Here is a 24,227-nt window from a genome sequence, read left to right on the forward strand (position 1 = left end):
GTTCTATTTCTGTACTTGAATACTGTTAGACTCCCCAGAAAACCATAAAGCACAGTTTATTTTTGCTCTGTCGTATTTATATATGCTTGAAATGTACTATAATTTATGCAGATGCACTGCATAGAAAAACACTTGATCCTCCAAGTCGATCTAAATGATTGAAACCTTTCCAATTGAAGCCATTCGAAGCATCTGGTAAAATTATATTTATATAGTAGTAAAACAAACTAGATATTAAAGTTTGAGGACAAACTTTATGGTGGCTTGAAAAGCCGAATCTGAAAGTTTGAAGTGGTTGAATTAGCATGTTACTAGCATGATTCTAGCATGAATTAGCATGCTACTAGGATAATTCTAGCATGAATTAGCATGTTAGTAGCATGATTCTTACATGAATTAGCATGTTGTTAGCATGATTCTAGCATGAATTAGCATGTTACTAGCATGATTCTAGCATGAATTAGCATGTTGTTAGCATAAATCTAGCATAAATTAGCATGTTACTAGCATGATTCTAGCATGAATTAGCATGTTGTTAGCATGATTCTAGCATGAATTAGCATTTTACTAGGCGGTTGCTAGGGTGTTTTAAGTGGTTGCTAGGTGGTTGCTAAGGTGGTGCAAGGCAGTTGCTAAGGTGGTCTGACTAGTTGCTAGGTGGTTGCTAGGGTGTTGCTAGACGGTTGCTAGGGTGTTTTGAGTGGTTGCTAAGTGGTTGCTAAGGTGGTGCTAGGCAGTTGCTAAGGTGTTCTGACTAGTTGCTAAGTGGTTACTAAGGTGTTGCAAGGTGGTCGCTAGGGTATTCTGAGTGGTTGCTAGGTGGTTGCTAAGGTGTTGCTAGGCGGTTGCTAGGGTGTTCTGAGTGGTTGCTAAGGTGTTGCTAGATGGTTGCTAAGGTGTCCTAAGTGGTTGCTAGGTGGTTGCTAGGGTATTCTGAGTGGTTGCTAAGGCGTTGCTAGGTGGTTGCTAGGGTGTCCTGAGTGGTTGCTAGGTGGTTGCTAAGGTGTTGCTAGGTGGTTGCTAGGGTGTCCTGAGTGGTTGCTAAGGTGTTGCTAGGCGGTTGCTAGGGTGTTCTGAGTGGTTGCTAGGTGGTTGCTAAGGTGTTGCTAGGTGGTTGCTAAGGTGTCCTGAGTGGTTGCTAGGTGGTTGCTAAGGTGTTGCTAGGTGGTTGCTAAGGTGTTGCTAGGCGGTTGCTAGGGTGTCCTAAGTGGTTGCTAGGTGGTTGCTAAGGTGTTGCTAGGCGGTTGCTAGGGTGTCCTAAGTGGTTGCTAGGTAGTTGCTAAGGTGTTGCTAGGCGGTTGCTAGGGTGTTCTGAGTGGTTGCTAGGTGGTTGCTAAGGTGTTGCTAGGTGGTTGCTAAGGTGTCCTAAGTGGTTGCTAGATGGTTGCTAGGGTGTTCTGAGTGGTTACTAAGGCGTTGCTAGGTGGTTGCTAGGGTGTCTTGAGTGGTTGCTAGGTGGTTGCTAAGGTGTTGCTAGGTGGTTGCTAGGGTGTCCTGAGTGGTTGCTAGGTGGTTGCTAAGGCGTTGCTAGGCAGTTGCTAGGGTGTTCTGAGTGGTTGCTAGGTGGTTGCTAAGGTGTTGCTAGGCGGTTGCTAAGGTGTCCCAAGTGGTTGCTAGGTGGTTGCTAAGGTGTTGCTAGGTGGTTGCTAAGGTATTCTGAGTGGTTGCTAAGGCGTTGCTAGGCGGTTGCTAGGGTGTCCTGAGTGGTCGCTAGGCCCTTACTAAGGCATTACTAGGCCGTTGCTAGGTGGTTGCTAGGCGGTTGCTAGGGTAATTTGGGTGGTTGCTAGGCAGTTGCTAGGGTACCCTGGTTGGTTACTAGGCAAGCCTCACATACATGATTGATAAAACATTTATACTTAGTAAGCATTTCTAGCAAGTTACAGTACTGGGCTAGTCAATATTAGCATGTAGCTAGTCACTGCTAGCATGTGTAGCATATAGGAAGTTCCGTTTGCTAGCATGAGTCAAACGAGCCAATCTCCAAGTCTCTACGATGTTCTAATGCTGAGATATAGCTGTTGATGAATGGTTGCTAGGGTACTCTGTTTTGTTGCTATGGGCGAGGTTACAGAGTGAACTTGAATGTGGTTGGTTGTCTTAGTCGAATGAACCAACCCCCATGTCTCTATGACACTGCTATGCAAAGATATGCATCTTGGCCTATTTTAATGGAAGTCTATGGAATCAATTTGGGGGCGTGGCTTGTGAGCTTCATTATCATATTGAGATGCTCATTGGTTGTCTGAGTCAGATGAGCCATCCCCCAAGTCAATAGGACACTGCTATGCAAAGATATGCATGTAGGCCAGTTATTAACATGAGTCTAGTTTGAATTAGCATGTTACTAGCATGATTCTAGTACAAATTAGCATGTCATTAGCATGTTTCCAGTATGAGTTAGCATGTCATTAGCATGATTAGCATATGAGTAGCATGTTGCTAGCATGATTGGCATGTCATTAGCATGTTAGAATTATAAGCATTTGATAGCACAGCTAATTACATTCTATAGGACAGTTGCTAGGGTGCAGTATGTGGTAGTTAGGGGTGTGGCTAGAAAGTTAAAAGGCCATCAGTGATTGGCTGCTGGCTAGACTGAGTTAAATGAGCTCAGCCATTAGTCTCTATGACAGTCTGATGCAGAGTTATGAGCTCACAAAGTTTGATCCCATGTTAAGTCAATGAGAGTCTTTTGTAATGGAAGTCTACGGGACAGTTGCTAGGGTGCCATAAGTGGTTGCTAGGGAGTGGCTAGTAAGTCTAAAGGTCATCAGTGATTGGCTGCTGACTAGACTGAGTTGAATGGGGCCTGACTCTAGTCTGTAGGACAGTCTGATGCAGAGTTATGAGCTCGCAAAGGTTGACTCAATGTTAAGTCAATGGCAGTCTTTTACAATGGAAGTCTATGGGACAGTTGCTAGGGTGCCAAAAGTGGTTGCTAGGGAGTGGCTAGTAAGTTTAAAGGTCATCAGTTATTGGCTGCTGGCTAGACTGAGTTAAATGAGCCCAGTTAGAAGTCTGTAGGACAGTCTGATGCAGAGTTATGAGGTCACAAAGTTTGACCCAATGTTAAGTCAATGGGAATTTTGGGAATTTTCCGGGTCGTTTTTCGGAAAACCGAAAGTCGGATCAGTCGGAAAAGATATAGCAACCCGAGTCAGACCAGTTTGAAGGTTTGACGAAAGTTTGAGGTATGAAGCTTGAAAGGGTTAGGAGGAGATAGACTTTAAAATTAGTCTCAGAAGAATAAGAAGAAGAAGAAGAAGAAGAAGAAGAACTAGATTCTTAAAGTTTGAGAACAAACTTTGAGGCTGGCTTGTGAAAGCCTGACGGTAATAGTTTATTTAGTTTAAACAGTTTTTAAAAGTATGAAAAGATAGATAGATAGATAGATAGATAGATAGATAGATAGATAGATAGATAGATAGATAGATAGATAGAGAGATAGATAGATAGATATATTAGCATGGTATTAGCATGAATCTAACGTGAATTAGCATGTTGTTAGCATGATTCTAGCGGGAATTAGCATGTTGTTAGCATGATTTTAGCATGAATTAGCATGTTGTTAGCATGATTCTAGCACGAATTGGCATGTTGCTAGCATAATTCTAGCATGAATTAGCATGTTACTAGCACGTTTCTAGCATGAATTAGCATGTTACTAGCACGATTCTAGCATGAATTAGCATGTTACTAGCACGATTCTAGCATGAATTAGTATGTTACTAGCACGATTCTAGCATGAATTAGCATGTTGTTAGCACGATTCTAGCATGTTGTTAGCACGATTCTAGCATGAATTAGCATGTTGTTAGAACAATTCTAGCACGATTCTAGCATGAATTAGCATGTTACTAGCATAATTTTAGCATGAATTAGCATGTTGTTAGCATGATTCTAGCATGATTTAGCATGTTACTAGCATGATTCTAGCAAGAATTAACATGTTACTAGCATGATTCTAGCATGAATTAGCATGTAACTAGCATGATTCTAGCATGAATTAGCATGTTGTTAGCACGATTCTAGCATGAATTATCATGTTACTAGCATGATTCTAGCATGAATTAGCATGTTACTAGCATGATTCTAGCATGAATTAGCATGTTGTTAGCATGATTCTAGCATGAATTAGCATGTGACTAGCATGATCCTTGCATGAATTAGCATGTTTCTAGCACGATTCTAGCATGAATTAGCATGTTACTAGCATGATTCTAGCATGAATTAGCATGTTACTAGCATGATTCTAGCATGAATTAGCATGTTGTTAGCATGATTCTAGCATGAATTAGCATGCTTGTTAGCACAATTCTAGCATGAATTAGCATGTCACTAGCGCGATTCTAGCATGAATTAGCATGTTACTAGCATGATTTAGCATGTTGTTAGCATGATTCTAGCATGAATTAGCATGTTACTAGCATGATTCTAGCATGAATTAACATGTTACTAGCATGATTCTAGCATGAATTAGCATAATTCTAGCATGAATTAGCATGTTGTTAGCATGATTCTAGCATGAATTAGCATGTTGTTAGCATGATTTTAGCATGAATTAGCATGTTGTTAGCATGATTCTAGCATGAATTAGCATGTTACTAGCATGATTCTAGCATGAATTAGCATGTTGTTAGCATGATTCTAGCATGAATTAGCATGTTACTAGCATGAATTAGCATGTTGTTAGCATGATTCTAGCATGATTTAGCATGTTACTAGCATGATTCTAGCATGAATTAGCATGTTACTAGAATGATTCTAGCATGAATTAGCATAATTCTAGCATGAATTAGCATGTTGTTAGCACGATTCTAGCATGAATTAGCATGTTACTAGCACGATTCTAGCATGAATTAGCATGTGACTAGCATGATTCTAGCATGAATTAGCATGTTACTAGCATGATTCTAGCATGATTTAACATGTTGTTTGCATGAATTAGCATGTTACTAGCATCAGCATGTTACTAGCATGATTTTAGCATGAATTAGCATGATTCTAGCAGGAATTAGCATGTTGTTAGCATGATTCTAGCATGAATTAGCATGTGACTAGCATGATTCTAGCATGAATTAGCATGTGACTAGCATGATTCTAGCATGAATTAGCATGTGACTAGCATGATTCTAGCATGAATTAGCATGTGACTAGCATGATTCTAGCATGAATTAGCATGCTGTTAGCATGATGGATAGATAGAAAGATAGATAAATAGATAGATAGATAGATAGATAGATAGATAGATAGATAGATAGATAGATAGATAGAGGTAGATAGATCGATAGATCGATAGAGATAGATAGATAGATAGATAGATAGATAGATAGATAGATAGATAGATAGATAGATAGATAGAGGTAGATAGATCGATAGATCGATAGATAGATAGATACAGGTAGATAGATAGATAGATAGATAGATAGATAGATAGATAGATAGATAGATAGATAGATAGATAGATAGATAGATAGATAGAGGTAGATAGATCGATAGAGGTAGATAGATAGATAGAGGTAGATAGATCGATAGATAGATAGATAGATAGATAGATAGATAGATAGATAGATAGATAGATAGATAGATAGATAGATAGATAGATAGATAGATAGATAGATAGATAGATAGATCGATAGATAGATAGATAGATAGATAGATAGATAGATAGATAGATAGATAGATAGATAGATAGATAGATAGATAGATAGATAGAGGTAGATAGATCGATAGATCGATAGAGGTAGATAGATAGATAGAGGTAGATAGATCGATAGATAGATAGATAGATAGATAGATAGATAGATAGATAGATAGATAGATAGATAGATAGATAGAGGTAGATAGATCGATAGATCGATAGATAGATAGATACAGGTAGATAGATCGATAGATAGATAGATAGATAGATAGATAGATAGATAGATAGATAGATAGATAGATAGATAGATAGATAGATAGATAGATAGATAGATCGATGGATACAGGTAGGTAGATAGATAGATAGATAGATAGATAGATAGATAGATAGATAGATAGATGGATAGATAGATGGATAGATAGATAGATAGATAGATAGATAGATAGATAGATAGATAGATAGATAGATAGATAGATAGATAGATAGATAGATAGATCAAACAAGCCAACCCCCGCTTCTCTACGATGTTCTGATGCTGAGATATAGCTGGTGCTATATCGTTGCTAGGTTAGTCTGTTTTGTTGCTATGGAGTTCATTGACAGCTTAGACTGATGATGTATCAAAGCTTCTTGACAGTATGAACAGTTAAAAACAACCCCCATGTCTCTATCACACTGCAGCATGACAATATCAGTCTGAACCTCTTTAATGGCAGTGTATGGGACAGTTGCTAGGGTGCAGTATCTGGTTGTTAGGGTGTGGCTAGAAAGTTAAAAGGCCATCAGTGATTGGCTGCTGGCTAGACTGAGTTAAATGAGCTCAGCCATTAGTCTGTAGGACAGTCTGATGCAGAGTTATGAGCTCACAAAGTTTGATCCCATGTAAAGTCAATGAGAGTCTTTTGCAATGGAAGTCTATGGGACGATTTCTAGGGTCCAAAAGTGGTTGCTAGGGCGTGGCCAGGAAGTTTAAAGGTGATCAGTCATTGGCAGTTTGATAGTCTGAGTTAAATGAGCCCAGTTAGAAGTCTGTGTGACATTCTGATGCGGAGTTATGAGGTCACAAAGTTTGATCCAATGTTACGTCTATGGGATTTTTCCGACGGTCCCGGGACGTTTTTCGGAAAACCGAAAGTCGGATCAGTCGGAAAAGATATAGCAACTCGAGTCAGAATAGGTCAGAGGTCTGACCCGAGTTTGATGGTCATAGCTTGAAAGGCCTAGGACGAGATACAGTTTAATTTTTAGTCTCAGAAGAAGAATAATAATAATATTAAGTTTAATAGGATAACAGTAGTCTGGCTTGCTACACAAGCCAGCCTAATAACTAGATATTAAAGTTTGAGGACAAACTTTATGGTGGCTTGAAAAGCCGAATCTGAAAGTTTGAAGTGGTTTTAAAGTGTAAATAGAATGTTAGTATGATTTTAGCTTGAATTAACATATTACTAACATGAATTAGCATGTTAGTAGCATGATTCTTACATGAATTAGCATGTTGTTAGCATGATTCTAGCATGAATTAGCATGTTACTAGCATGATTCTAGCTTGAATTAGCATGTTGTTAGCATGATTCTAGCATGAATTAGCATTTTACTAGGCGGTTGCTAGGGTGTTTTAAGTGGTTGCTAGGTGGTTGCTAAGGTGGTGCAAGGCAGTTGCTAAGGTGGTCTGACTAGTTGCTAGGTGGTTGCTAAGGTGTTGCTAAACGGTTGCTAGGGTGTTTTGAGTGGTTGCTAGGTGGTTGCTAAGGTGGTGCTTGGCAGTTGCTAAGGTGTTCTGACTAGTTGCTAAGTGGTTACTAAGGTGTTGCAAGGTGGTCGCTAGGGTATTCTGAGTGGTTGCTAGGTGGTTGCTAAGGTGTTGCTAGGCGGTTGCTAGGGTATTCTAAGTGGTTGCTAAGGTGTTGCTAGGTGGTTGCCAAGGTGTCCTAAGTGGTTGCTAGGTGGCTGCTAGGGTATTCTGAGTGGTTGCTAAGGCGTTACTAGGTGGTTGCTAGGGTGTCCTGAGTGGTTGCTTGGTGGTTGCTAAGGTGTTGCTAGGTGGTTGCTAGGGTGTCCTGAGTGGTTGCTGGATGGTTGCTAAGGTGTTGCTAGGCGGTTGCTAGGGTGTTCTGAGTGGTTGCTAGGTGGTTGCTAAGGTGTTGCTAGGTGGTTGCTAAGGTGTCCTAAGTGGTTGCTAGGTGGTTGCTAAGGTGTTGCTAGGTGGTTGCTAAGGTGTCCTAAGTGGTTGCTAGGTGGTTGCTTAGGTGTTGCTAGGCGTTGCTAGGGTGTTCTGAGTGGTTGCTAGGTGGTTGCTAAGGTGTTGCTAGGGGGTTGCTAAGTTGTCCTAAGTGGTTGCTAGGTGGTTGCTAAGGTGTTGCTAGGCAGTTGCTAGGGTGTCCTAAGTGGTTGCTAGGTGGTTGCTAAGGTGTTGCTAGGCGGTTGCTAGGGTGTTCTGAGTGGTTGCTAGGTGGTTGCTAAGGTGTTGCTAGGTGGTTGCTAAGGTGTCCTAAGTGGTTGCTAGATGGTTGCTAGGGTATTCTGAGTGGTTGCTAAGGCGTTGCTAGGTGGTTGCTAGGGTGCCCTGAGTGGTTGCTAGGTGGTTGCTAAGGTGTTGCTAGGTGGTTGCTAAGGCGTTGCTAGGCAGTTGCTAGGGTGTTCTGAGTGGTTGCTAGGTGGTTGCTAAGGTGTTGCTAGGCGGTTGCTAAGGTGTCCCAAGTGGTTGCTAGGTGGTTGCTAAGGTGATGCTAAGTGGTTGCTAAGGTATTCTGAATAGTTGCTAAGGCGTTGCTAGGCGGTTGCTAGGGTGTCCTGAGTGGTCGCTAGGCCCTTACTAAGGCATTACTAGGCCATTGCTAGGTGGTTGCTAGGCGGTTGCTAGGGTAATTTGGGTGGTTGCTAGGCAGTTGCTAGGGTACCCTGGTTGGTTACTAGGCAAGCCTCACATACATGCTTGATAAAACATTTATACTTAGTAAGCATTTCTAGCAAGTTACAGTACTTGGCTAGTCAATATTAGCATGTAGCTAGTCACTGCTAGCATATGTAGCATATAGGAAGTTCCGTTTGCTAGCATGAGTCAAACGAGCCAATCTCCAAGTCTCTACGATGTTCTGATGCTGAGATATAGCTGTTGATGAATGGTTGCTAGGGTATTCTGTTTTGTTGCTATGGGCGAGGTTACAGAGTGAACTTGAATGTGGTTGGTTGTCTTAGTCAAAGAACCAACCCCCATGTCTCTATGACACTGCTTTGCAAAGATATGCATCTTGGCCTATTTTAATGGAAGTCTACGGGACAGTTGCTAGGGTGCAGTATGTGGTAGTTAGGGGTGTGGCTAGAAAGTTAAAAGCTCATCAGTTATTGGCAGTTTGGTAGTCTGAGTTAAATGAGCTCAGCCATTAGTCTGTATGACAGTCTGATGCAGAGTTATGAGCTCAAAAAGTTTGATCCAATGTTAAGTCAATGAGAGTCTTTTGTAATGGAAGTCTACGGGACAGTTGCTAGGGTGCAGTATGTGGTAGTTAGGGGTGTGGCTAGAAAGTTAAAAGCTAATCATTTATTGGCAGTTTGGTAGTCTGAGTTAAATGAGCTCAGCCATTAGTCTGTATGACAGTCTGATACAGAGTTATGAGCTCACAAAGTTTGATCCCATGTTAAGTCAATGAGAGTCTTTTACAATGGAAGTCTACGGGACAGTTGCTAGGGTGCCATAAGTGGTTGCTAGGGAGTGGCTAGTAAGTCTAAAGGTCATCAGTGATTGGCTACTGAGTTGAATGAGGCCTGACTCTAGTCTGTAGGACAGACTGATGCAGAGTTATGAGCTCACAAAGGTTGACTCAATGTTAAGTCAATGGCAGTCTTTTACAATGGAAGTCTATGGGACAGTTGCTAGGGTGCCAAAAGTGGTTGCTAGGGAGTGGCTAGTAAGTTAAAAGGTCATCAGTTATTGGCTGCTGGCTAGACTGAGTTAAATGAGCCCAGTTAGAAGTCTGTAGGACAGTCTGATGCAGAGTTATGAGGTCACAAAGTTTGACCCAATGTTAAGTCAATGGGAATTTTGGGAATTTTCCGGGTCGTTTTTCGGAAAACCGAAAGTCGGATCAGTCGGAAAGGATATAGCAACCCGAGTCAGACCAGTTTGAAGGTTTGACGAAAGTTTGAAGTATGAAGCTTGAAAAGTTTAGGAGGAGATACAATTTAAAATTAGTCTCAGAAGAATAAGAAGAAGAAGAAGAACTAGATTCTTAAAGTTTGAGAACAAACTTTGAGGCTGGCTTGTGAAAGCCTGACGGTAATAGTTTATTTAAACAGTTTTAAAAAGTATGAAAAGATAGATAGATAGATAGATAGATAGATAGATAGATAGATAGATAGATAGATAGATAGATAGATAGATAGATGTTGTTAGCATGATTCTAGCATGAATTAGCATAATGTTAGCATGATTCTAGCATGAATTAGCATGTTGTTAGCATGATTCTAGCATGAATTAGCATGTTGTTAGCATGATTCTAGCATGAATTAGCATGTTACTAGCATGATTCTAGTATGAATTAGCATGTTACTAGTACGATTCTAGCATGAATTAGCATGTTACTAGCATGATTTTAACATGAATTAGCATGTTACTAGCATGATTTTAGCATGAATTAGCACGATTCTAGCATGAATTAGCATGTTGTTAGCATGATTCTAGCATGAATTATCATGTTGTTAGCATGATTCTAGCATGAATTAGTATGTTACTAGCATGATTCTAGCATGAATTAGCATGTTACTAGCATGATTCTAGCATGAATTAGCATGTTGTTAGCACGATTCTAGCATGAATTAGCATGTTACTAGCATGATTCTAGCATGAATTATCATGTTGTTAGCATGATTCTAGCATGAATTAGTATGTTACTAGCATGATTCTAGCATGAATTAGCATGTTACTAGCATGATTCTAGCATGAATTAGCATGTTGTTAGCACGATTCTAGCATGAATTAGCATTTGACTAGCATGATTCTAGCATGAATTAGCATGTGACTAGCATGATTCTTGCATGAATTAGCATGTTGTTAGCATGATTCTAGCATGAATTAGCATGTTACTAGCATGATTCTAGCATGAATTAGCATGTTGTTAGCATGATTCTAACATGAATTAGCATGCTACTAGCATGATTCTAGCACGAATTAGCATGTAGTTAGCATGATTCTAACATGAATTAGCATGTTACTAGCATGATTCTAGCATGAATTAGCATGTTGTTAGCATGATTCTAGCATGAATTAGTATGTTGTTAGCATGATTCTAGCATGAATTAGCATGTGACAAGCATGATTCTAGCATGAATTAGCATGTGACTAGCATGATACGAGCATGAATTAGCATGTAACTAGCATGATTCTAGCATGAATTAGCATGTTGTTAGCATGATGGATAGATATAGATAAAGATAGATAGATAGATAGATAGATAGATAGATAGATAGATAGATAGATAGATAGATGGAGTGCGAGCATGAGTCAAACAAGCCAACCCCCGCCTCTCTACGATGTTCTGATGCTGAGATATAGCTGCTGTTATATCGTTGCTAGGTTAGTCTGTTTTGTTGCTATGGAGTTGATTGACAGCTTAGACTGATGATGTATCAAAGCTTCTTGCCCGTATGAACAGTTAAAAACAACCCCCATGTCTCTATCACACTGCAGCATGACAATATCAGTCTGAACCTCTTTAATGGCAGTCTATGGGACAGTTGCTAGGGTGCAGTATCTGGTTGTTAGGGTGTGGCTGGAAGGTTAAAAAGCCATCAGTGATTGGCTGCTGGCTAGACTGAGTTAAATGAGCTCAATCATTAGTCTGTAGGACACTCTGATGCAGAGTTATGAGCTCACAAAGTTTGATCCCATGTAAAGTCAATGAGAGTCTTTTGCAATGGAAGTCTATGGGACGGTTTCTAGGGTCCAAAAGTGGTTGCTAGGGCGTGGCCAGAAAGTTTAAAGGTGATCAGTCATTGGCAGTTTGATAGTCTGAGTTAAATGAGCCCAGTTAGAAGTCTGTGTGACATTCTGATGCCGAGTTATGAGGTCACAAAGTTTGATCCAATGTTACGTCTATGGGATTTTTCCGACGGTCCCGGGACGTTTTTCGGGAAACCGAAAGTCGGATCAGTCGGAAAGGATATAGCAACTCGAGTCAGAATAGTTCGGAGGTCTGACCCGAGTTTGATGGTCATAGCTTGAAAGGTCTAGGTGGAGATAGAGTTTAATTTTTAGTCTCAGAAGAAGAATAATATAGAAAAATAAAAATAATAATAACTAGATTCTTAAAGTTTGAGAACAAACTTTGAGGCTGGCTTGTGAAAGCCTGACGGTGATAGTTTATTTAGTTTAAACAGTTTTAAAAAGTATGAAAAGATAGATAGATAGATAGATAGATAGATAGATAGATAGATAGATAGATAGATAGATAGATAGATAGATTAGCATGTTATTACCATGATTTTAACGTGAAATAGCATGTTGTTAGCATGATTCTAGCATGAATTAGCATGTTACAAGCATGATTTTAGCATGAATTAGCATGTTGTTAGCATGATTTTAGCATGAATTAGCATGTTACTAGCATGATTTTAGCATTAATTAGCATGTTGTTAGCATAATTTTAACATGAATTAGCATGTTGTTAGCACGATTCTAGCATGAATTAGCATGTTACTAGCATGATTCTAGCATGAATTAGCATGTTACTAGCATGATTTTAGCATGAATTAGCACAATTCTAGCATGAATTAGCATGTTGTTAGCATGATTCTAGCATGAATTAGCATGTTGTTAGCATGATTCTAGCATGATTTAGCATGTTACTAGCAAGATTCTAGCATGAATTAGCATGCTACTAGCATGATTCTAGCATAAATTAGCATGTTGTTAGCATGCTTCTAGCATGAATTAGCATGTTACTAGCATGATTCTAGCATGAATTAGCATGTTGTTAGCATGATTCTAACATGAATTAGCATGTTACTAGCATGATTCTAGCATGAATTAGCACGTTATTAGCATGATTCTAGCATGAATTAGCATGTTGTTAGCATGATTCTAACATGAATTAGCATGTTACTAGCATGATTCTAGCATGAATTAGCATGTTGTTAGCATGATTCTAGCATGAATTAGCATTTCACTAGCATGATTCTAGCATGAATTAGCATGTTGTTAGCATGATTCTAGCATGAATTAGCATGTTACTAGCATGATTCTAGCATGAATTAGCATGTTGTTAGCATGATGCTAGCATGAATTAGCATGATACTAGCATGATTCTAGCATGAATTAGCATGTTACTAGCATGAATCTAGCATGAATTAGCATGTTGTTAGCATGATTCTAGCATGGATTAGCATGTTACTAGCATGATTTTAGCATAAATTAGCATGATTCTAGCATGAATTAGCATGTTGTTAGCATGATAGATAGATAGATAGATAGATAGATAGATAGATAGATAGATAGATAGATAGATAGATAGATAGATAGATAGAGATAGAAAGATAGATAGATAGACAGATAGATAGACAGATAGATAGATAGATAGAAGTAGATAGATAGATAGATAGATAGATAGATAGATAGATAGATAGATAGATAGAAGTAGATAGATAGATAGATAGATAGATAGATAGATAGATAGATAGATAGATAGATAGATAGATAGATAGATAGATAGAATGATAGATAGAAGTAGATAGATAGATAGATAGATAGATAGATAGATAGATAGATAGATAGATAGATAGATAGATAGATAGATAGATGGTGTAAGAGCATGAGTCAAACAAGCCAACCCCCGCCTCTCTACGATGTTCCGATGCTGAGATATAGCTGGTGCCATATCGTTGCTAGGTTAGTCTGTTTTGTTGCTATGGAGTTGATTGACAGCTTAGACTGATGATGTATCAAAGCTTCTTGCCAGTATGAACAGTTAAACACAACCCCCATGTCTCTATCACACTGCAGCATGACAATATCAGTCTGAACCTCTTTAATTGCAGTCTATGGGACAGTTGCTAGGGTGCAGTATCTGGTTGTTAGGGTGTGGCTAGAAAGTTAAAAGGCCATCAGTGATTGGCTGCTGGCTAGACTGAGTTAAATGAGCTCAGCCATTAGTCTGTAGGACAGTCTGATGCAGAGTTATGAGCTCACAAAGTTTGATCCCATGTAAAGTCAATGAGAGTCTTTTGCAATGGAAGTCTATGGGACGGTTTCTAGGGTCCAAAAGTGGTTGCTAGGGCGTGGCCAGAAAGTTTAAAGGTGATCAGTCATTGGCAGTTTGATAGTCTGAGTTAAATGAGCCCAGTTAGAAGTCTGTGTGACATTCTGATGCGGAGTTATGAGGTCACAAAGTTTGATCCAATGTTACGTCTATGGGATTTTTCCGACGGTCCCGGGACGTTTTTCGGGAAACCGAAAGTCGGATCAGTCGGAAAGGATATAGCAACTCGAGTCAGAATAGTTCGGAGGTCTGACCCAAGTTTGATGGTCATAGCTTGAATGGCCTAGGAGGAGATAGAGTTTAATTTTTAGTCTCAGAAGAAGAATAATATAGAAAAATAAAAATAATAATAACTAGATTCTTAAAGTTTGAGAACAAACTTTGAGGCTGGCTTGTGAAAGCCTGATGGTAATAGTTTATTTAAACAGTTTTAAAAAGTATGAAAAGATAGATAGATAGATAGATAGATAGATAGATAGATAGATAGATAGATAGATAGATAGATAGATAGATAGACAGATAGAGAGATAGATAGATAGATTAGCATGTTATTAGCATGATTTTACGTGAAATAGCATGTTGTTAGCATGATTCTAGCATGAATTAGCATGTTACTAGCATGATTTTAGCATGAATTAGCATGTTGTTAGCATGATTTTATTATGAATTAGCATGTTACTAGCATGATTCTAGCATTAATTAGCATGTTGTTGGCATGATTCTAGCATGAATTAGCATGTTACTAACATGATTCTAGCATGAATTAGCATGTACCTAGCATGATTTTAAAATGAAATAGCATGTTACTAGCATGATTCTAGCATGAATTAACACAATTCTAGCATGAATTAGCATGTTGCTAGCATGATTCTAGCATGAATTAGCATGTGACTAGCATGATTCTAGCATAAATTAGCATGTTGTTAGCATGATTCTAGCATGAATTAGCATGTTACTAGCATGATTCTAGCATGAATTAGCATGTTGTTAGCATGATTCTAACATGAATTAGCATGTTACTAGCATGATTCTAGCATGAATTAGCATGTTGTTAGCATGATTCTAGCATGAATTAGCATGTGACTAGCATGATTCTAGCATGAATTAGCATGTTGTTAGCATGATTCTAGTATGAATTAGCATGTGACTAGCATGATTCTAGCTTGAATTAGCATGTTCTTAGCATGATTCTAGCATGAATTAGCATGTTACCAGCATGATTCTAGCATGAATTAGCATGTTCTTAGCATGAATTAGCATGTTACTAGCCTGATTCTAGCATGAATTAGCATGTTGTTAGCATGATTCTAGCATGGATTAGCATGTTACTAGCATGATTTTAGCATAAATTAGCATGATTCTAGCATGAATTAGCATGTTGTTAGCATGATTCTAGCATGAATTAGCATGTGACTAGCATGATTCTAGCATGAATTAGCATGATTCTAGCATGAATTAGCATGTTGTTAGCATGATGGATAGATAGATAGATAGGTAGAGATAGATAGATAGATAGATAGATAGATAGATAGATAGATAGGTAGAGGTAGATAGATAGATAGATAGATAGATAGATAGATAGATAGATAGATAGATAGATAGATAGATAGATAGATAGATAGATAGAGACAGACAGACAGACAGACAGACAGACAGACAGACAGACAGACAGACAGATAGATAGATAGATAGATAGATAGATAGATAGATAGATAGGTAGAGGTAGATAGATAAAGGTAGATAGATAGATAGATAGATAGATAGATAGATAGGTAGAGGTAGATAGATTGATAGATAGATAGATAGATAGATAGATAGATAGATAGATAGATAGATAGATAGATAGATAGATAGATAGATAGATAGATAGTGTGCGAGCATGAGTCAAACAAGCCAACCCCCGCCTCTCTACGATGTTCTGATGCTGAGATATAGCTGGTGCCATATCGTTGCTAGGTTAGTCTGTTTTGTTGCTATGGAGTTGATTGACAGCTTAGACTGATGATGTATCAAAGCTTCTTGCCAGTATGAACAGTTAAACACAACCCCCATGTCTCTATCACACTGCAGCATGACAATATCAGTCTGAACCTCTTTAATGGCAGTCTATGGGACAGTTGCTAGGGTGCAGTATCTGGTTGTTAGGGTGTGGCTAGAAAGTTAAAAGGCCATCGGTGATTGGCTGCTGGCTAGACTGAGTTAAATGAGCCTAGCCATTAGTCTGTAGGACAGTCTGATGCAGAGTTATGAGCTCACAAAGTTTGATCCCATGTAAAGTCAATGAGAGTCTTTTGCAATGGAAGTCTATGGGACGGTTTCTAGGGTCCAAAAGTGGTTGCTAGGGCGTGGCCAGAAAGTTTAAAGGTGATCAGTCATTGGCAGTTTGATAGTCTGAGTTAAATGAGCCCAGTTAGAAGTCTGTGTGACATTCTGATGTGGAGTTATGAGGTCACAAAGTTTGATCCAATGTTACGTCTATGGGATTTTTCCGACGGTCCCGGGACGTTTTTCGGGAAACCGAAAGTCGGATCGGTCGGAAAGGATATAGCAACTCGAGTCAGAATAGTTCGGAGGTCTGACCCAAGTTTGATGGTCATAGCTTGAATGGCCTAGGAGGAGATAGAGTTTAATTTTTAGTCTCAGAAGAAGAATAATATAGAAAAATAATAATAAGTTTAATAGGATAACAGTAGTCTGGCTTGCTACACAAGCCAGCCTAATAAGTTTAATAGGATAACAGTAGTCTGGCTTGCTACACAAGCCAGCCTAATAAGTTTAATAGGATAACAGTAGTCTGGCTTGCTACACAAGCCAGCCTAATAACTAGATATTAAAGTTTGAGGACAAACTTTATGGTGGCTTGAAAAGCCGAATCTGAAAGTTTGAAGTGGTTTTATAGTGTAAATAGCATGTTAGTATGATTTTAGCTTGAGTTAACATATTACTAGCATGAATTAGCATGCTAGTAGCATGATTCTTACATGAATTAGCATGTTGTTAGCATGATTCTAGCATGAATTAACATGTTACTAGCATGATTCTAGCATGAATTAGCATGTTGTTAGCGTGATTCTAGCATGAATTAGCATGGTACTAGCATGATTCTAGCATGAATTAGCATGCTACTAGGATAAATCTAGCATGAATTAGCATGTTAGTAGCATGATTCTTACATGAATTAGCATGTTGTTAGCATGATTCTAGCATGAATTAGCATGTTACTAGCATGATTCTAGCATGAATTAACATGTTGTTAGCATAATTCTAGCATAAATTAGCATGTTACTAGCATGATTCTAGCATGAATTAGCATGTTGTTAGCATGATTCTAGCATGAATTAGCATTTTACTAGGCGGTTGCTAGGGTGTTTTAAGTGGTTGCTAGGTGGTTGCTAAGGTGTTCTGACTAGTTGCTTAGTGGTTACTAAGGTGATGCAAGGTGGTCGCTAGGGTATTCTGAGTGGTTGCTAGGTGGTTGTTAAGGTGTTGCTAGGCGGTTGCTAGGGTGTTCTGAGTGGTTGCTAAGGTGTTGCTAGGTGGTTGCTAAGGTGTCCTAAGTGGTTGCTAGGGTATTCTGAGTGGTTGCTAAGGCGTTGCTAGGTGGTTGCTAGGGTGTCCTGAGTTGTTGCTAGGTGGTTGCTAAGGTGTTGCTAGGTGGTTGCTAAGGTGTTGCTAGGCGGTTGCTAGGGTGTTCTGAGTGGTTGCTAGGTGGTTGCTAAGGTGTTGCTAGGTGGTTGCTAAGGTGTCCTAAGTGGTTGCTAGGTGGTTGCTAAGGTGTTGCTAGGTGGTTGCTAAGGTGTTGCTAGGCGGTTGCTAGGGTGTCCTAAGTGGTTGCTAGGTGGTTGCTAAGGTGTTGCTAGGCGGTTGCTAGGGTATTCTGAGTGGTTGCTAAGGCGTTGCTAGGTGGTTGCTAGGGTGTCCTGAGTGGTTGCTAAGGTGTTGCTAGGTGGTTGCTAGGGTGTCCTGAGTGGTTGCTAAGGCGTTGCTAGGCAGTTGCTAGGGTGTTCTGAGTGGTTGCTAGGTGGTTGCTAAGGTGTTGCTAGGTGGTTGCTAAGGTGTCCTAAGTGGTTGCTAGGTGGTTGCTAAGGTGTTGCTAGGTGGTTGCTAAGGTGTTGCTAGGCGGTTGCTAGGGTGTCCTAGGTGGTTGCTAAGGTGTTGCTAGGCGGTTGCTAAGGTGTCCCAAGTGGTTGCTAGGTGGTTGCTAAGGTGTTGCTAGGTGGTTGCTAAGGTATTCTGAGTGGTTGCTAAGGTGTTGCTAGGCGGTTGCTAGGGTGTCCTGAGTGGTCGCTAGGCCCTTACTAAGGCATTACTAGGCCGTTGCTAGGTGGTTGCTAGGCAGTTGCTAGGGTAATTTGGGTGGTTGCTAGGCAGTTGGTAGGGTACCCTGGTTGGTTACTAGGCAAGCCTCACATACATGCTTGATAAAACATTTATACTTAGTAAGCATGTCTAGCAAGTTACAGTACTTGGCTAGTCAATATTAGCATGTAGCTAGTCACTGCTAGCATGTGTAGCATATAGGAAGTTCCGTTTGCTAGCATGAGTCAAACGAGCCAATCTCCAAGTCTCTACGATGTTCTGATGCTGAGATATAGCTGTTGATGAATGGTTGCTAGGGTACTCTGTTTTGTTGCTATGGGCGAGGTTACAGAGTGAACTTGAATGTGGTTGGTTGTCTTAGTCAAATGAACCAACTCCCATGTCTCTATGACACTGCAATGCAAAGATATGCATCTTGGCCTATTTTAATGGAAGTCTATGGAATCAATTTGGGGGCGTGGCTTGTGAGCTTTATTATCATATTGAGATGCTCATTGGTTGTCTGAGTCAGATGAGCCATCCCCCAAGTCAATAGGACACTGCTATGCAAAGATATGCATGTAGGCCAGTTATTAACATGAGTCTAGTATGAATTAGCATGTTACTAGCATGATTCAAGTACAAATTAGCATGTCATTAGCATGTTTCCAGTATGAGTTAGCATGTCATTAGCATGATTAGCATATGAGTAGCATGTTGCTAGCATGATTGGCATGTCATTAGCATGTTAGAATTATAAGCATTTGATAGCACAGCTAATTACATTCTATAGGACAGTTGCTAGGGTGCAGTATATGGTAGTTAGGGGTGTGGCTAGAAAGTTAAAAGGCCATCAGTGATTGGCTGCTGGCTAGACTGAGTTAAATGAGCTTAGCCATTAGTCTCTATGACAGTCTGATGCAGAGTTATGAGCTCACAAAGTTTGATCCCATGTAAAGTCAATGAGAGTCTTTTGTAATGGAAGTCTACGGGACAGTTGCTAGGGTGCAGTATGTGGTAGTTAGGGGTGTGGCTAGAAAGTTAAAAGCTCATCAGTTATTGGCAGTTTGGTAGTCTGAGTTAAATGAGCTCAGCCATTAGTCTGTATGACAGTCTGATGCAGAGTTATGAGCTCACAAAGTTTGATCCCATGTTAAGTCAATGAGAGTCTTTTGAATGGAAGTCTACGGGACAGTTGCTAGGGTGCCATAAGTGGTTGCTAGGGAGTGGCTAGTAAGTCTAAAGGTCATCAGTGATTGGCTGCTGACTAGACTGAGTTGAATGAGGCCTGACTCTAGTCTGTAGGACAGTTTGATGCAGAGTTATGAGCTCACAAAGGTTGACTCAATGTTAAGTCAATGGCAGTCTTTTACAATGGAAGTCTATGGGACAGTTGCTAGGGTGCCAAAAGTGGTTGCTAGGGAGTGGCTAGTAAGTTTAAAGGTCATCAGTTATTGGCTGCTGGCTAGACTGAGTTAAATGAGCCCAGTTAGAAGTCTGTAGGACAGTCTGATGCAGAGTTATGAGGTGACAAAGTTTGACCCAATGTTAAGTCAATGGGAATTTTGGGAATTTTCCGGGTCGTTTTTCGGAAAACCGAAAGTCGGATCAGTCGGAAAGGATATAGCAACCCGAGTCAGACCAGTTTGAAGGTTTGATGAAAGTTTGAAGTATGAAGCTTGAAAAGTTTAGGAGGAGATACACTTTAAAATTAGTCTCAGAAGAATAAGAAGAAGAAGAAGAAGAAGAAGAAGAAGAAGAATAATAATAAGTTTACGTGAGATAACAGTATGTTGGCTTTTCAAGCCACCATAATAATAAGTTTACGTGAGATAACAGTATGTTGGCTTTTCAAGCCACCATAACTAGATATTAAAGTTTGAGGACAAACTTTATGGTGGCTTGAAAAGCCGAATCTGAAAGTTTGAAGTGGTTTTAAAGTGTAAATAGCATGTTAGTATGATTTTAGCTTGAGTTAACATATTACTAGCATGAATTAGCATGTTAGTAGCATGATTCTTACATGAATTAGCATGTTACTAGCATGATTCTAGCATGAATTAGCATGCTACTAGGATAATTCTAGCATGAATTAGCATGTTAGTAACATGATTCTTACATGAATTAGCATGTTGTTAGCATGATTCTAGCATGAATTAGCATGTTACTAGCATGATTCTAGCATGAATAAGCATGTTGTTAGCATGATTCTAGCATAAACTAGCATGTTACTAGCATGATTCTAGCATGAATTAGCATGTTGTTAGCATGATTCTAGCATGAATTAGCATTTTACTAGGCGGTTGCTAGGGTGTTTTAAGTGGTTGCTAGGTGGTTGCTAAGGTGGTGCAAGGCAGTTGCTAAGGTGGTCTGACTAGTTGCTAGGTGGTTGCTAAGGTGTTGCTAGATGATTGCTAGGGTGTTTTGAGTGGTTGCTAGGTGGTTGCTAAGGTGGTGCTAGGCAGTTGCTAAGGTGTTCTGACTAGTTGCTAAGTGGTTACTAAGGTGTTGCAAGGTGGTCGCTAGGGTATTCTGAGTGGTTGCTAGGTGGTTGCTAAGGTGTTGTTAGGCGGTTGCTAGGGTGTTCTGAGTGGTTGCTAAGGTGTTGCTAGGTGGTTGCTAAGGTGTCCTAAGTGGTTGCTAGGTGGTTGCAAGGGTATTCTGAGTGGTTGCTAAGGCGTTACTAGGTGGTTGCTAGGGTGTCCTGAGTGGTTGCTAGGTGGTTGCTAAGGTGTTGCTAGGTGGTTGCTAGGGTGTCCTGAGTGGTTGCTAGGTGGTTGCTAGGGTGTTGCTAGGTGGTTGCTAAGGTGTTGCTAGGTGGTTGCTAAGGTGTCCTAAGTGGTTGCTAGGTGGTTGCTAAGGTGTTGCTAGGTGTTTGCTAAGGTGTTGCTAGGCGGTTGCTAGGGTGTCCTAAGTGGTTGCTAGGTGGTTGCTAAGGTGTTGCTAGGCGGTTGCTAGGGTGTTCTGAGTGGTTGCTAGGTGGTTGCTAAGGTTTTGCTAGGTGGTTGCTAAGGTGTTGCTAGGCGGTTGCTAGGGTGTCCTAAGTGGTTGCTAGGTGGTTGCTAAGGTGTTGCTAGGCGGTTGCTAGAGTTTTCTGAGTGGTTGCTAAGGCGTCGCTAAGTGGTTGCTAGGGTGTCCTGAGTGGTTGCTAAGGTGTTGCTAGGTGGTTGCTAGGGTGTCCTGAGTGGTTGCTAAGGTGTTGCTAGGCGGTTGCTAGGGTGTTCTGAGTGGTTGCTAGGTGGTTGCTAAGGTGTTGCTAGGTGGTTGCTAAGGTGTCCTAAGTGGTTGCTAGGTGGTTGCTAAGGTGTTGCTAGGCGGTTGCTAGGGTGTCCTAAGTGGTTGCTAGGTGGTTGCTAAGGTGTTGCTAGGCGGTTGCTAGAGTATTCTGAGTGGTTGCTAAGGCGTCGCTAGGTGGTTGCTAGGGTGTCCTGAGTGGTTGCTAAGGTGTTGCTAGGTGGTTGCTAGGGTGTCCTGAGTGGTTGCTAGGTGGTTGCTAAGGTGTTGCTAGGTGGTTGCTAGGGTGTTCTGAGTGGTTGCTATGTGGTTGCTAAGGTGTTGCTAGGCGGTTGCTAGGGTGTCCTAAGTGGTTGCTAGGTGGTTGCTAAGGTGTTGCTAGGCGGTTCCTAGGGTGTTCTGAGTGGTTGCTAGGTGGTTGCTAAGGTGTCCTAAGTGGTTGCTAGATGGTTGCTAGGGTATTCTGAGTGGTTGCTAAGGCGTTGCTAGGTGGTTGCTAGGGTGTCCTGAGTGGTTGCTAGGTGGTTGCTAAGGTGTTGCTAGGTGGTTGCTAAGGCGTTGCTAGGCAGTTGCTAGGGTGTTCCGAGTGGTTGCTAGGTGGTTGCTAGGCGGTTGCTAAGGTGTCCCAAGTGGTTGCTAGGTGGTTGCTAAGGTGTTGCTAGGTGGTTGCTAAGGTTTTCTGAGTTATTGCTAAGGCGTTACTAGGCAGTTGCTAGGGTGTCCTGAGTGGTCGCTAGGCCCTTACTAAGGCATTACTAGGCCGTTGCTAGGTGGTTGCTAGGCGGTTGCTAGGGTAATTTGGGTGGTTGCTAGGCAGTTGCTAGGGTACCCTGGTTGGTTACTAGGCAAGCCTCACATACATGCTTGATAAAACATTTATACTTAGTAAGCATTTCTAGCAAGTTACAGTACTTGGCTAGTCAATATTAGCATGTAGCTAGTCACTGCTAGCATGTGTAGCATATGGGAAGTTCCGTTTGCTAGCATGAGTCAAACGAGCCAATCTCCAAGTCTCTACGATGTTCTGATGCTGAGATATAGCTGTTGAAGAATGGTTGTTAGGGTACTCTGTTTTGTTGCTATGGGCGAGGTTACAGAGTGAACTTGAATGTGGTTGGTTGTCTAAGTCAAAAGAACCAACTCCCATGTCTCTATGACACTGCTATGCAAAGATATGCATGTAGGCCTATTTTAATGGAAGTCTACGGGACAGTTGCTAGGGTGCAGTATGTGGTAGTTAGGGGTGTGGCTAGAAAGTTAAAAGCTCATCAGTTATTGGCAGTTTGGTTGTCTGAGTTAAATGAGCTCAGCCATTAGTCTGTATGACAGTCTGATGCAGAGTTATGAGCTCACAAAGTTTGATCCCATGTTAAGTCAATGAGAGTCTTTTGAATGGAAGTCTACGGGACAGTTGCTAGGGTGCCATAAGTGGTTGCTAGGGAGTGGCTAGTAAGTCTAAAGGTCATCAGTGATTGGCTGCTGGCTAGACTGAGTTGAATGAGGCCTGACTCTAGTCTGTAGGACAGTCTGATGCAGAGTTATGAGCTCACAAAGGTTGACCCAATGTTAAGTCAATGGCAGTCTTTTACAATGGAAGTCTATGGGACAGTTGCTAGGGTGCCAAAAGTGGTTGCTAGGGAGTGGCTAGTAAGTTTAAAGGTCATCAGTTATTGGCTGCTTGCTAGACTGAGTTAAATGAGCCCAGTTAGAAGTCTGTAGGACAGTCTGATGCAGAGTTATGAGGTCACAAAGTTTGACCCAATGTTAAGTCAATGGGAATTTTGGGAATTTTCCGGGTCGTTTTTCGGAAAACCGAAAGTCGGATCAGTTGGAACAGATATAGCAACCCGAGTCAGACCAGTTTGAAGGTTTGACGAAAGTTTGAAGTATGAAGCTTGAAAAGTTTAGGAGGAGATACACTTTAAAATTAGTCTCAGAAGAAAGAAGAAGAAGAAGAAGAAGAACTAGATTCTTAAAGTTTGAGAACAAACTTTGAGGCTGGCTTGTGAAAGCCTGACGGTAATAGTTTATTTGGTTTAAACAGTTTAAAAAAGTATGAATAGATAGATAGATAGATAGATAGATAGATAGATAGATAGATAGATAGATAGATAGATAGATAGATAGATAGATAGCATGATTCTAGCATGAATTAGCATGTTACTAGCATGATTTTAGCATGAATTAGCATGTTGTTAGCATGATTCTAGCATGAATTAGCATGTTACTAGCATGATTCTAGCATGAATTAGCATGTACCTAGCATGATTTTAACATGAATTAGCATGTTACTAGCATGATTTTAGCAAAAATTAGCATGATTCTAGCATGATTTAGCATGTTACTAGCAAGATTCTAGCATGAATTAGCATGCTACTAGCATGATTTTAGCATAAATTAGCATGTTGTTAGCATGATTCTAGCATAAATTAGCATGTTGTTAGCATGCTTCTAGCATGAATTAGCATGTTACTAGCATGACTCTAGCATGAATTAGCATGTTGTTAGCATGATTCTAACATGAATTAGCATGTTACTAGCATGATTCTAGCATGAATTAGCATGTTGTTAGCATAATTCTAGCATGAATTAGCATTTGACTAGCATGATTCTAGCATGAATTAGCATGTTGTTAGCATGATTCTAGCATGAATTAGCATGTTGTTAGCATGATTCTAGCATGAATTAGCATGTTGTTAGCATGATTCTAGCATACATTAGCATGTTGTTAGCATGATTCTAGCATGAATTAGCATGTTACTAGCATGAATCTAGCATGAATTAGCATGTTGTTAGCA

The 24,227-nt window shown here is 40.3% G+C and overlaps 1 protein-coding gene and 1 long non-coding RNA gene across 6 annotated transcripts in view; one reads left to right on the forward strand and one right to left on the reverse strand.

Annotated features, from left to right (window-relative positions):
- The window catches only part of fbxo11b (F-box protein 11b), a 68,994-nt gene that overhangs the window by 18,441 nt on the left and 26,326 nt on the right, over positions 1-24,227 (reverse strand). The window lies entirely within an intron of this gene.
- LOC141376805 (uncharacterized) lies at positions 726-9,842 on the forward strand. Its single transcript, XR_012388005.1, has 3 exons — positions 726-1,122; positions 1,209-1,747; positions 8,486-9,842. It is a non-coding gene; the product is annotated as an uncharacterized lncRNA (long non-coding RNA).

The sequence above is a fragment of the Danio rerio genome, chromosome 12 (genome assembly GCF_049306965.1).
Source record: "Danio rerio strain Tuebingen ecotype United States chromosome 12, GRCz12tu, whole genome shotgun sequence".
Taxonomy (NCBI): Eukaryota; Metazoa; Chordata; class Actinopteri; order Cypriniformes; family Danionidae; genus Danio; species Danio rerio.